Source organism: Acanthopagrus latus, chromosome 7 (genome assembly GCF_904848185.1).
Source record: "Acanthopagrus latus isolate v.2019 chromosome 7, fAcaLat1.1, whole genome shotgun sequence".
Classification (NCBI taxonomy): Eukaryota; Metazoa; Chordata; class Actinopteri; order Spariformes; family Sparidae; genus Acanthopagrus; species Acanthopagrus latus.
Genome location: NC_051045.1, coordinates 14,826,786 through 14,841,098, shown reverse-complemented (window position 1 = coordinate 14,841,098; position 14,313 = coordinate 14,826,786). Strand labels below are relative to the sequence as shown.

The following is a 14,313-nucleotide window of genomic DNA, read 5'->3' as shown; positions in this document are numbered from 1 at the left end:
TGTATTAATAATCTGGCTCTGCATAGTAGCAAGTAATTAAATATGTAAAATAAATATAGTGGAGTTAAATGTACAACATAAACTTCCAAAATGTTGCAGAATAAATGAATAGTAGCACAAAATGGAAATATTCAAGTGAACAATTGTACACAAGTAAGAAACATGAGTGATGGTGCTTAGCTGCATTCCACCACTGGTTATCTGTATAACCTTGCTTCGGAAAATCAGGCTCTGGAGCAGATACTTGGACATCAGTCCATATTTGAGATTTAATGTGGCATTTGGGTTTTATTCAAACTTGGTAATCCTACTTTTTAGCTCAGTGATGCCACTTTTTGGAACATGGCCAGGTTTGGGAATTGCTTTGAAAGGAGCTTCACATCTCAGTGGGGCTCAAATGAAAGAGCAGAGTGATGTTGCATCACCAGACAGCAGATGGCAGTATTCCATCTTGGAAACCCAATGCTTTGTATTCAGGCTGTTACTGCAGACCTTATACCCTCAACCATCTATAATACACTGTGCATGCTCTTTAACCTCCTGAGACTGTCCCACAGCCTTGTGAAGTCATTTTTATAAACAGGTAAAGTAAAACCACTACTGTTTAGTTAGGCTGCAGAATTTGAGACAAAATAAAAAAGCTAAGATGCTTAAGGCCAACATCTCCTGATAAAGTCCAGTGCGATAAGATTTCGCAATTATTACAATACAAAATGTGAATGGCCAGGTAAGTGGATGACAAAACCCTTGGATGAGGAATGAGGAAAATATCCCTGCTGGATGGACGTCTATAAACGTAATTGTTAAGTGTTAAATTTGTTTGTCTTGGACCAAAATACCTGTTTGTATATTTTAAATAAAACAGAGATTTTAAACATTGGCTTTTTAATTAGATGTGAACAAGATCAGATTTGAATTTAAATGTTGATTAGAACTGATAATGAACGTAGTTTAAAAAAAAAAAAAATCTCCATTGCAGTGCACTCAGTGAAAGAAATATCCCAGATCATAAAAGTGGGAATTAAAGATAGTATTTAAGATTTAAGGTTATCATGCCTTTGCAACTGGCGCTTAAATAATGCTCATCCTATGTTATTACAGTTATTGATGATAGCCTTATTTCCATAGCCTTCTTATTTATCTCTGCCCACTGACAAGTCAATGCAGTCACGTAGTACTTTACTCCTCCTCAATTAGTAAGTCCAGTTTGGCTAATTTAGTCTGTTGAAGACACTATAAGGACGCTTCATGTAATTTTATGCCAATGGACAGTCGATGTTGAGACCCTATAAATTGTGTTTAAGTGGATTAATAGTGTGCTGAGCCTGTGTGAGCAGAGTGGTGCTGGAAATAGTGGCTCTCTATGCAGTTGGATAATTAAATCAGTTGTACTGCAAAGACTGTCTTATTCAGTAGGCATTGTTTACATGTGGGTTTATAGTGAGGATGTTCAGGTTCTTAATTTTATTTTGTTGCAGCTGTAACTGCAACAAAAATCACAGTGGGTGTCTAGCTTCTGCATCAGCTATCATGATTTGATTTATCCACTAATAAAAACAGATATGCATGATTATGAAAGACCTGTTTTTAAATGAATCATATACTTTGAATCCTACTAGCTGTTTCAGTCATTGTTCAGGGATTTGTCACACTGTTCTTCCAGAAGCCATTACGGCAGACCTCAGATAGCCTTGACTTTGAAGCGTCACTGTTGTGTGAAGTGAGAAGATGGCCGTGCGGGAGGAATGTGAGGCTTCACCCTAATAGAGACTAGACTGAAAGTGGATTGTCCATGAAACTGCTTGATCTTGACCTGACTGCCTGCTGTTATGGCTCCTCTGTCTGCCATAACCCCCCCACCTCCCCACCCACCCTCAATGCACGCACACGCACACACATGCACACCATATGAATTTATTCTTTTAACTTTGGGAAGTGTGAACTGGGCTAATGTCAACACTCCTAAGCTCTAAAAACTCCCCACTATCAACTGTTCTGGCACAAAATGCTCAGCATGCTGTTTATTTATCGGTTGTAGTACTTTTCCGCACAAATTTAATCCCTGTCGTCTGCTGATTTCTAGCAGCCTGGCTTGGAATTCCTCTCAATATAAGAAAATGGTATAGCCCCTGAGTGCTACTGCAGTTTTATTACCTGAGGTGGTCTGTCTGAATATAGCGTACCACATGTCTCATTCAAAGGGAATGGCAGGTATGTGTCACTAGTCATAAATTGTAACTTGCCTTCAGCAGTAATCAGTTGCCAAGGAAACCTCAAATGGGATTATGACCTTCTGTTGTGTGTAGGCAAGTAAACTGTTAGAGTTGTCGACATCCAAGAGGCAAACATTCAAGATTTATGTCAGTAAACAATTTATTTCCTCATCATAGTAAATTAATGCAGGATGTGCCTTGTTTCTTGATCAAGCGTTTAATAATAACAGTCTGTGCATTTTCTATAAAGGATATAGTTACATACAGCAATATGAGCTTTTAGGGTCAGATAACGCCTTTCGCTGTGGGGGCAGTGATGTAATCAGTGAGGGCTATATGACCATGTAGTCAAGGAAAGGCATTAGAAGGGTAGAAAACAAAGAAAGAGGGAGCGAGAGTAGAGGAAGGAGGGCAGAGTGTTGGGAGGGCGGAGATAGAGAAATGGGGGACGGTGGTATTTAGTATGCACGGCCAAGCTGCCCCATCTGCTTAGCGCAGCAGTCCCTGTCGTATAACTGTCTGCAGGCCGTGGGCCACATAAAGAATGTCTCAGATTTGATGTAATTCCGCAAAATTAATGACAGCTTTACTCGGTATGGGCCGTGAGGGAATGATTAGTGTTTGATCGTCCATCTGATATGTTCCCTTGGCTGGCTGCAGGAGAGATGCTCCACTATATGCCGGCATGCTGCTGCCTATGGCGAGCAAATACACACACCTATCCCAAAATCACTCCTGGGCCCCCATGCTCTAGTTTAGGTTTGAGTTCAGGTTCCTGTTTCCCTCAACACAGACAACCAATATCTTGTTAAACCCTCCGTGCTGTGATACTTCACATCAAAATGAACACCTACTGATGGGCTGGCTGCAGGCCCCACTGGTGGTATGATTGTGCACAGGGCAGTTTTTATTTCAGGCTGTGCAGTATTTCAAAGGGAAAGTGGGCCAACCAGCATCCAATTTAGAGAACTCCGAGGTCACACTATGACCTTTTACAAGATATGCTTTACGGCAGTTGTGATTGGAATTGGGTATTAGTTTTTAAAAGAGATTGGGAATGGATTGGGAATTTGAGAGCAGAAATTGATCCACTGGATGGATTGCAGGAGTTGGACAAGTGGAATTCCTCTCCTCCTTTTAATTCAGCCCCACCTCAGCTGGCCCAACCCCCCATCTCTTTCCTCCTCTTGGGCTGCTGCGTTTACAAGCGAAGGGGGCATTCTGTTTTACAAGTGAGCCTGGTGCGTCTCGGTGTGCTAGCAACATTAAAATTGAACCCGTCTTATCTGTGCAAAGCGTGAGGCTTTACATCAGGGGCTGTCACGCTGCTGCCATGAGGCTTCTGTGTGCATTTTATGTAATGCGGTGCAGTCAAAAAAACCCAGTGGACAATTAAAGTGAGCTGATAGATAAACAAGTGATTGAAAACAGGGATGTTAGTTTGTGGAATGTAAGGTAATACTCTGGGGGAGGGTGACTGTTTTTTAGTATTATTAACAAGGCCGACACATGACATGCGTTTGTCAGCCAAATCAAGTGTCATCTCTTCCTAACAGATGGATCTGGGGAGAAATTTTGGATTCAGAGTCGTACCTTTTCTGTGCTGAGTTGCATATGGCAAAGCTAATTTCCCATCTGACCATTAGCACTCTGGTCCAGTACCAGGCATGGGGAGCCTAATGCAGTAAAGGCTTGGGGAGGGTTGTTCTTCTGCCAACACAGATTGTTGGACAGATTGGCAATCCTTCACTGTGTATGGACGCAGTGTTTTTCCCTGAAATTGTCGGCCATTATAACAAATTACTTGCAAAAACACCATTAAAGTAAACAAAAAACCTCTTGCATCTGTTTTGATGTTCGGCCTGTTCCAGTTCAATTGCAGCTCTGTTCATTATCCTCTCTCACTTTCCCTCTTCCCTCAGTATTTTTCCATTTTTGTACTCCCTTCCATAACACTGTCTTTCCAAATTACTTGAACGTGTTTCCTCCCGCCTGGGTCCCCCCTTCCCAATCGGCATCCTCTGATCTCCTTTCATTCTGCTCTCTTTCTTGGCCCACTCCTCCTCCCCCACTGCTTTCTCTTTCTCCTCCTCATTTTATATTTTTGGCTGAGCTTAGGACCTTTCTTAGCGCAGTGACCTTTCTGGTTTTAAATTAAGCCCCACTGCGGCATGTCTCTCTTCATAGACCGCCGGTTACGAGCCTTCAGAGAACCGCAAAAAAATAACGATTCTGATGAAATGGCCCCTTTAAAAAGCTCTTCCAAATTCCTTTTACATTTTTCTTACCCTCTTTCCCCCCTTTCTGGTCGCATTAATATTCACACTAATGAGGAACATCCTACAGAGCAGGCCATGGAAAATGTGAGATGAGACACACGCACATGCCTCCCCACAGTCGCGTTGTACACACACTGTTGCTCATTGCTAATGGGTTCTAATCAAATGCCATGTATGTTTGAAGTGATTTATGAAAACTGGGCACCCTTTTCTTGCAGTGGGATTGCTTAATCAGAAAGAGACCATTTTTCAATGGATAACCTAGTTTGTGGCCTTTTAGAAGAGACCATGTTTTACATTATGTGATTAATAGGCTTCTATTAAATTGTATTTAGATGATGAAGAGTTTTACTGCACTGAGGTCATGTCGTTACCTGGTAGTTGTGTATTTGTTTCAATACTTCACATGTGTCCAGAATTTCACAGTATGATGTCAACAGGCTGGCGCTGTGCAAGGAAACAAGGTGATGATAAACCTCAGTGCAGAATAGTCATATAGCACCTCCCAGGTGCTGAGTAAGGTTGTAATGGCCTCGTTTACTATCATCGTCCTCTGGTCTCCTGTGCATAATCCTGCCTTGCTTTCGGAAAATGGAAATGAGAACTCTGACTCAAGTCAACCAAAGCGTGATGCTCCAAATTGCGCCAAAATTAATTGAAACAACATGAGCTGTGTCTGCTTTCCAAAGCCGCAATCAAACCATACCTGTTCATTGCACCCCTATAAAACTTGAGACAGAGAAAACAGCAGCAATTAGAGAGATTAATCGGAGTACGAAAGCTCTCCAGCCGGAGCTGAGCTGAGGGCCTCATGGAAAAAGTCTTCCAATGATTGTTACAGTAAGGAACGACAAAGTTTACTTCACTACAGTGAATTCACAAACTTGGGTGTTATGCAGACATGTATATAATATCATAATCTTTATTTAATCAGGTCATCTCAATGAGGTCAAAAGATCTTTTGCAAGAAATACACGAGTGCAGTAAGAATAACAAGAATAATCACAGTCATCTTGGATAATCCAAAAATAAAATTTTAAAATCACACAACGAGATCATAAAGATTTCAAATCCTTTAATGGAAGGCAGTCTTTCCAGATTTAGCATTTATCCGTGGGTCATCTACTACTGAGATTTGGTCTGGTAACTTTAATTTTATAAAGCGATATGATATACCAAAGCATCAAGGCTGGGCAAGCTTTGTAAACAAAGATGGTGTGTAATTCTCTTCTTGTTTCAGGTGAGGTCCAACTTGCTTTTCATATAGTGCACACTGATTAGTATTTTTGTAATGAAGTATAAGGCGCAGTGGTACCGGCAACATGAAAGATGTTTTTTTTTTCTGGAAGAGGTTAGCACCATACTGGGTTTATTGCACTGGGAACATGGCTTTATTTAAGCACATTAGAGCTGCACTTTTTCCAGCAACATATTTTGTGTCATAAAATTTCCCCTGACAACCTCCTCGGATGCAGAGAAGAAAGAGTGTGGAAAATTCAGAGCAACCTGTGACTTGATGTGGAAATGTGCCGATATCAAATGTACTGCTTCTCTCCACTCAACAGATTGGTCTTCTGCACTAAAGGCGAGCATACTGTAGCCTTGAATATTAATCCCTCCTCTCTTATATGGGCTGCATCTAACAACATGCAGAGATGATTTCTAGGGCCTCTCTTCTAAGGTGCTCCTTGTAGCCTTGGTAACCCTAATGAATTATGGGCCAGCCCTGTTAAAACATGTGTGGTATTACCCCATTCCAGGGTGTGTCCTCCTGGGTGTCTATGAATCACTGATCTCATCAGACTGGTTCTTTCTCTCTTTCTCCCCCCTACTCTTCACATCTCTCTCCCTCACTCTTTCTCTCTCCCTCTCCTTGCTCCCCTCCCCCATTCCCTGTCACACTCCAGTCCCCCCGGGGCGTCTGTCTGCGATCTGCCAGGCTCATCAGTGGAGGAGAGGAGAAGGCTAACTGGGAGACCGTACTGGCTGTAAATCTGACCAGAGAGGGAGGGGTAAATCTGACCAGGGAGGGAGGGGGAAACCTGCAGTGGCCACACTTCCACTGCAGCCGAGAGTGAGTCCCATACCCCCCCCCCCCCCCCGTTGAAAACCTCTCACTTGCATCAACATGTGCAGACACTCACACACACACTCAACAAGGCAGTTAGTACTCAGGTGTTCACTGCTCATCTAACTTAACTTCAGTGTAATTAGCCAAACCTGTCTTAACCTGTGAATGATAACGAGCTAGCTTTGCCAATTTTCTAAAGGAAAAAGTCAAACATGTTAGAGAAACCGATTAAAAACGGTGCCTGATTGGCCGATATCTGGGAGAGAAGAAATTAAAATGAATAAATGTTATATGCATAGAGAAGATTGTGTTTTTTTTTAAGTGTTTACTATTTCCTCGAAAGGGGATGACTGCAAATGTTTGCTGCTAAGGGAACGATTTTGGTTGTGTGCTGTCTCAGAAGAGAGAGGTATTATTTAATCCACGGTGCTATGCAGAGGTAATTTCAGTCGCTATAAAGCCTTGGAAGCCTAGCACTGATCTGGACTGCAATGCAGTGAGGTGGGCCCGTCTTTCTCATACATACATTTAGCTGGGTGTGATACCATTCCATACACATAGACACACACCCTCCCTCTCCTTATCTGAGAAATAAGCATTTTTACAGAGTTTGAGCTGTAAAAGGAGAGGAGCAGATAGCCCATAAATCTAGCCATAAAAACGTTAAGTTGTCAGAGGTGCCATCAGCTATCAATCGTGTGCGGCAAGCTGATGAAGGGGAAATAGGTGATAAAAAACAGCATTTTAGGGAAATTATGTCCAGTCTTCCATTTGCGAAGTGCTGCAGTCGCATCACGGCAGAATCTTAATCACTGGCTGGTGTGGCCAGGGACTGTTCCTTGGTGTGACAGTGAGGAGGAGCACACCCTGGTGGGAGGGTTGGATATTGAGGAAGGAGGAGAGCCATAGGGGAAGGGGAAGGGGAAGGGGGGCGTTGTAGAAAATTATACAACTAGCATAAATCACTTCTACACTACCGTTTTTCTCTCTCCCTCATTTTCTCGCTTCTCCCATCTCCCTCACACTCTCTCCCTCTTTCTCTCCTTCATGGCCGTGCATCTCCCTCTCCTCATTTGCACTCCCACTGCTCCTCACACTGACCGTCCCCCTGGCTTTCTGCCCTTTATTCTTCTTTCAGTCCCTGGCCGTGTGCTTTATTTGAAGTACTACTGGTCACCCGCACTACCTTGCTCTCCATCCATCTCAACTTCATTTCCACTGTGGTTTGTTTACATGCTTTCTTTATTGATCTGCTTTTTGTTGCCTACCAGGGATTTATCCCCTTGTCCATGGAACTGTATTAGCGAACCTTGAGATTGACTTGTCTCTCTGAGATGGTCCAGATATAGTCTGTTCTTGAAATAAAAGAAAATGCCATCTGGGCTACCGCTTATTTCACACTTTATCAGACAGCTCTGTGACAGGATTCCTGGTTGCTTCTTTATTGTGGAATTTTCCTGCCCAAATAGAAAAGCAACCAGTGATGCTTTTATATCCAAAGGCATTTTAATACAAGTGTATGCATTGAAACGGCTGTGCGAGCAGAGTAAATTACGCAGTACCCTGTAGCTGTTTTTTTTTAAAAAATTTTTTATATTAACTCACATATAATACAGTGTGTATGTCTTATTTGTGAATATAAGGGAGTGTTGGCTTGTAGCACAGAGCAGAGATTTAAGGCATCATGTGAGAGTACCCTTGCCGATTGAATTGATAAATGCCTTCATTGTCTGATCTGTGACTCCCCCTTTAATCTAAGGTCATTTGTTAATTAATTTGAATAGGCTTACAGGCTCTGGTTCTGCTCCAGTAATCTCTGTTGAGTGATGTCATCCTGCACTGAGCAGACTTTAAGCACTGCGAAATGGATGCAGTGATGCATGTTCATCTGCAGTGGCCCTTCTAGTATATTCTCTTCATTTATCAAAGGAAGGTGTTACTGAGCGGTCCTTAAGGAGTGAAATACCAACGCTATATTTCTCACCTAAAATGGTAACAAGGAGATTTGACTGGTGATTGATTGTAAAGGGCTAATAGTTCTAGTACTGATGAGTTTATGAAGTTTTAATGCTGACTTCATTCATCAAAGTTGCTGTTCATCTATCAAGTGGTTCACTGTGATGCTGCTTCATGTTCAGATATTAAAGATGCTCTCTGGCAGTGATCACAGTTCGTCAAGTCTTGTGTCAGGGGCTGTGCTGCCACCCTTAGTTAGACTGCGGTACTGTAATGCAGTATCCATTTCCCACAGCGTCAGTTTTGGTGGGCTACTCTGCAGTTCAGTCACACAGTGTGTGTTTGTGACAGAGGGTAGTTTAACAACACATCTAACCTTACTGCATTACGGCTAGTGTACCAGTGAACAGGCAGGCTTTATGTAAAAGGGTCTGTCACAAAGATATACTGTCCCCACTGTGTTTAAGCTTTCCCACCCTCTAACTGCGGTTAATATTTAAAAAGAACTAGGTATTAACTTTGCAAGCGGTGGGGTCCTCATGCATTTTTTTTTCAATACGTTTAGCCAATCATCTTTTGCGTACTGTATCTGAGCTTTGCTTTACATTTGTTGTTTACCTACTGGTATCTATAGGTGTTACTGCTATAAGAGTAATGAGCATTTTACCCCATGTATAGTTGATACACATTGATTCCTGGCACAGATCGAAACAGTTCTCTCTGCGTATGTAGTCTTTGATACGGTTATATAACTTTAGCTTTCTAAGCATTGCCCAAAAATCTAAATGAAATAGGAAAGCTGATCTCAGCTGGCTGGTGGTATAATAATATTTTATTGCACAATGCCAAAGACAAGGAAATGTGTCAGTATCAGTTTTATTTGTATAGATTGCAGTAGTTTAAGTATGTTTTTGAAAGATATGCTATGTCAGTACCTATGTTTTTATTCAGAGGCTAATTCTTTTGACTTTGTGTCATAAAGAGTTGAAATAAATGATAAGCCTCTGGGGTTTTTTAGGTGGTCTGCATCCTCCTAGATCCTCCTAGAACAATGCAGATGACATTAAAGGAGGGTAAATATGACTATTTTTTTTAAGACACAGGACCATTTTCTGGGATATTCTGTTGAAGGGAGTGGTTTTCCTTTCTAATGAAATGTTGCTGCAGTGACAGCCCTATCTGCCAGGGGGCAGTCGAGCACACGCATCAAGGCAGGCAGCCCAGAGCCACAGAAGGTCCTGCCTCTGCAGATCTCCATTTCTCCCTTTGTGGCAGTATTGCTGTTTCTGTCCTTCTATCAGAAGACATTGAAAGCAAGTTGCAAATGAAGCATATCTTTGTAATGTTAGATGAGTTAACGTTGAGATTAGTCCTACTTAATGTATTGAAATTATTTAAAGTCAGGGGTATAGTTCTGCTGTAATTATAAGCACTCACTGGTTTATATCCCATATTAATGTTCTCTTCATTAGCATTAAATCATGTCAGTCATTTTCCATTTGGAGGTCAGAGGAGGCAAAATGAGGGATGGCATGAAGAATATCTTATCTATAGGACAATGTCTGGGAAAAAAAGCAGAGTTAAGACTATAACACATTAATGTTAAAGCATTCAAAAAGTTTAAACAGTGTACATAAAAAGAACATTTATTCAGTCTCCAAAGTAAGCTTGCCAGTTACAGTTCAATGAATTCAAAATGTGGAGTTGTAATTTTCTACCCATAAAACTGTTGAAAGAATTTCATTCATTTCACTACTACTCATTTCACTACTCGGCCCATTTATGACCAATAAGAAATGGATACATTAATGTTATTGCACATTTGAATAATGGTGCTGCACTAAACTTCTTACTGAACATTCACCAAATGGTTTTGTTTTTTCCTTTATTCTAAACCAAAGAAAGTAAAATCAAGTGATGATTCCAGGCCAGTAATGATGAAGTTTTGGAAGCAGCTTCCCTCTTTATGTGTTTATAATAGAACATGATTAGATTAAATATTGCTTTGTTTTTATTCACAAGTAATTTGTTTCCTCGCTCTTAGCACTCTGACGGTCGGTCTGATTAAAGGTTTGCTGCTTTTGCTCAATGGGTGTTTGCAGAAAAGTATGTTGATTGCTGAAGTATGGTCGCATAGCATGCTGCGTAGGTCTATTTGTTCTTGTGCTATAAAGGTGATTACATCCTAGGTTTAAACTTGTTTTCAAGCCCAATGTCACTTCTGTTTCCTCAGCCCGCCATAGAAGAAAAGTCATAAACCTTTTTCTTTTTTTCTTTTTTCTCGAGCAACCGTGTTAAAAAGAACACCTGTAACTCGACACACAGACCTCTCTACTCAGATGCCAGGGGCAGCTTTATGACTCATGGGAATGGGGACACACAGCTAAACAGATAGTTTGTGCACAAGCCTATCCTCAACTCAAGCATTCTCCTGGTTTCAAACAAAATGTGCATTTGGACAACATCTGAATGGAGGCCATTTTGGTTTGGCCTTATGTTTGCACAGTCCTAGGATTGTGCAGGCGCTAGTGGGGGATGGGTGGGCTGCCGCTGCTACCCTGAAGACTCCTGTTAATGTTTTAGTCATTCTGGAGCCGCTGGGCTGCGAGACAGATTCAGTCAAAAAGCATTTGAGCACCCTCAGGTCCTAGGAGTGATTTACTGCGTATTTGGACATCTGCAAAGAGCTTTTGCACCTTGAAATTCTCTCTCTCTCTCCCTCCCTCTCAGTCGGTCCCTCTTTGCAGTAGTAAACCCTTGGGAATGTTCTGTCATACTGAGTCACCTTGAAGGTATCCAAGGTAGAGTCACTTCCTGTCACCTTCTCTCTCAGTGATCCACCCCCTCCTTCTCTTCTACCCCTCCATCTTACTTCGTCTCTCTATCACCTTCAAACCTTCTGCTCAGGCCTCAACCACACCCCTCTCATTTTGGCCATCAGATTTAATGTGCGCTGCTCCTGCTCCTGCTCCTGTGTATCTTAGCCCACCGCATGCTTACCAGCTGGACACATCAATCCACGTGACAGGTGCTTGTCAGTGTGCTCCTTACTGGGCGGAAGCCCAAAAAGGAAACGCCAAGTCTTAGACAACACAACTCTACCAGGAGAAGAGAAACTGTATCAGCACATCATAGGATAGCTGTCCTCACCAACGAGACAAGTGCAGGTAACTGGAAAGCAGTTATGAGTATGTTACGTTACCGAGACAAGTTGTATTTACTGCTCTGTTGCCTATGGCGGCCACCCTGAGTCGAGTGAAGGGGAGAGCCGTCAATGGTCATCAATAACAGGTCTGTGTGGTGTGGGTGGTGCAGGCTGTGTGGCATGTGTTTTAGAAGTGATGGCCAGAGGCCCTCTGTCTCTGCAACTCTGAAAATATGGTGTCATTAGCATCTGTGTCTCCATAACTGGGACTGTTGCTGAAGAGGCCCAAACATATCTGGTATGCAGTGTTTAGGAGGCACGCAGACAGGATAATTGCTGGGCAGAATCTGTCCGCAGCTCCAGACTTTCAAGTGCTCATTGCCTTTGAGCGTTTTACACCCCAAGTGGCTGAATAGCCCAGGGGAAACGAGGTCTGCATTGATTTATTGCTCACCCTTAAGTCTTTTGTTTCTTAAGACCAAAGATGACTCAATCAGCCACCAAAGAAGGAGTCTCAAAATGGAGTTTGTAATATTACTGATTTTTGACTTGGGTTTAGTTACTTGTTGCACATAGAAACAGTTGCCGTAAAGTAGAGCTAGTTTGCTAAGCCATTATTTCTTACTGGTGCATTCCCTGAGATGTTGGCTGCATGTCATAACCACAGCAGTCTCCCTGCCAGTACCAGTGATTACAGACAGAAAGTGTTCTCATTGAGGTGGAGTGAGATTTGGAAAGATTTTAGGCTAAATCTGAAACCGTATCTGCTTATACGGTAATTTATGTTGGATAGCAGCATCTTTCTCCCATGCTGAGCTCTTAAACACCGTGTTACATGTCAAGAGGCACATTGCTCTTCATTGTGTTTCTTAATTTTTTTTTTGTGTATGAGGGAGACATTGCAAGGCCCTTTAACTAAGACTATAATGGAAGATTAACTGTCATGTATGCCTCTATATCTCTCCTCTCCTCCCTTATTTTCTTGTTAAAACACACAAAAAGAGTTCATAATTAGTTGCATATGGTGCTCAACTGGCCGACCCATTTATTTGCGTGCTGGCCAAGACATATTTACAGTCAAATGTTATGTCTTGCTATAAACATATTTATTGTAATGCTATACACTTGCAGGGATGACACAATGATTGACACCACAGTGAGGAAAAGAGTAGAGAGCCTGCGTATGACTTTTCATTCCGTTAAGAGCGATTTTATACTTACCCAACAAACAGCAAACATAAAGTAAACTACAGCTTTGTGACAATTATGGTCTTGTCTGTGTTGTCAAAAATAAAGTTTTATTCAACATTAAGCATTTATTTCCTCAGTGGAATGAAATACAGAACCTGGCTGGACACAATGAAAGCATAAACTTAAGAAAAGCTATAATGCTATACTGTATTGCAGACTGTTTTTTTCTTTTCTTTTTTTTTTAATTTAGTACTTTGTCTCCCCATCTCCAAAGGTAAAAGAGCAGGTGTGTTTAATATTTTGTTTCTGAATCATTTCTCAAAACTTCACACCTCAAATTACAAAGCGATTCAAAACAGTTCGCTGTCATAATCATATATAAGCTTGAAAGGTACTTAATTGTACTCAGTGGCACACAGGTTGTTTTACTGTCTCCACCAAGCTTAAATTTGTCAGCCCAAAGCAACATGTCAGGTGACACATACATGTTTGATAGTAAAGTACACCATGTGCATTTGCACCGTTTAATATTATTATGAACAGTATATTGGTGAGTACAAGGATATTGCACAATTTGGCTACATTTTGACAGTGAAAAATAAATTATCTCTGCACAGTGAAATGTATAGTTGTTGCCAGTTCAGTCCAAACTGGGAAACTGTTGGCTTCCATCAAGACTTTGCTTAAATTAGAGCTGGAATATCTCTCCATTTGAACAAACCCCTGCTTAGACCTCTAAGGTATGGCTCAAAGTATGCTAAACCTCAGCCAGCAGCCATTACTTGCCAGCACTATAAATGCCCAGATGTCAGTACCTAAGCAAAGCTTGACAGGAGGAAAAATGATTAAGACAAGCAGAATCTCCAATACATGCACAAAACACCAATAGTTACTAAGAGATGTTCACTTGATGTTACCTTATCAAATAAATCCACAAGACCTGACAGAACAAGTCACACATATTCAGTGACAACAGTAGCTTTGAATTAATGTTCATAGGATCAACATTGCTCTACGATTCCCTTGCAGTTTATGACTCATTTCAGATTGACTAAGAGTTGGGTGGAAACTTGTACGCATCATGACAATTTGCAATATATAGAGATTGACATTTAACCCATTCAGTCCCTCGACAGAAATAAATAGTGATACAGGCTTTCTGGCTATATCATTAGAGGCTACCTAATGGCTTCCATGTTGCTCTGAAATGGTTAGTGTTGGTGGTGGAGAGGTTGAAAGGCAGTAGTGAAAAACAGTGACATCAGCATATGTAACTGGAAACATATGAAGTCTAATTACGTAGTATCCCTCTTTGCCGTAATGGAACAAGAAGTTGAACTGCTTCACAGGTGTCAAAAAAGACAGGAAACATTTTTCTGAATAATTAATATGGAAAAATCGTTGACGTGGGAGGGAAAAAGTCTTGGTGAAGCCATGTTGTGCAGAGACATAGTCCCT

General features: G+C 41.5%; 1 protein-coding gene across 7 annotated transcripts in view; it reads left to right on the top strand.

Annotated features, from left to right (window-relative positions):
* The window catches only part of LOC119022525 (homeobox protein Hox-C10a-like), a 143,723-nt gene that overhangs the window by 5,142 nt on the left and 124,268 nt on the right, over positions 1-14,313 (top strand). For 5 of the 7 annotated variants that reach the window (XR_005075961.1, XR_005075964.1, XR_005075962.1 and 2 more), the window contains exon 3: positions 6,400-6,566. The exons of the other annotated variants lie outside the window; for them this stretch is intronic. The gene's annotated coding sequence lies outside the window, so the exon portion shown is untranslated. The remainder of the gene's footprint in view (positions 1-6,399; positions 6,567-14,313) is intronic. 7 annotated transcript variants of the gene reach the window in all.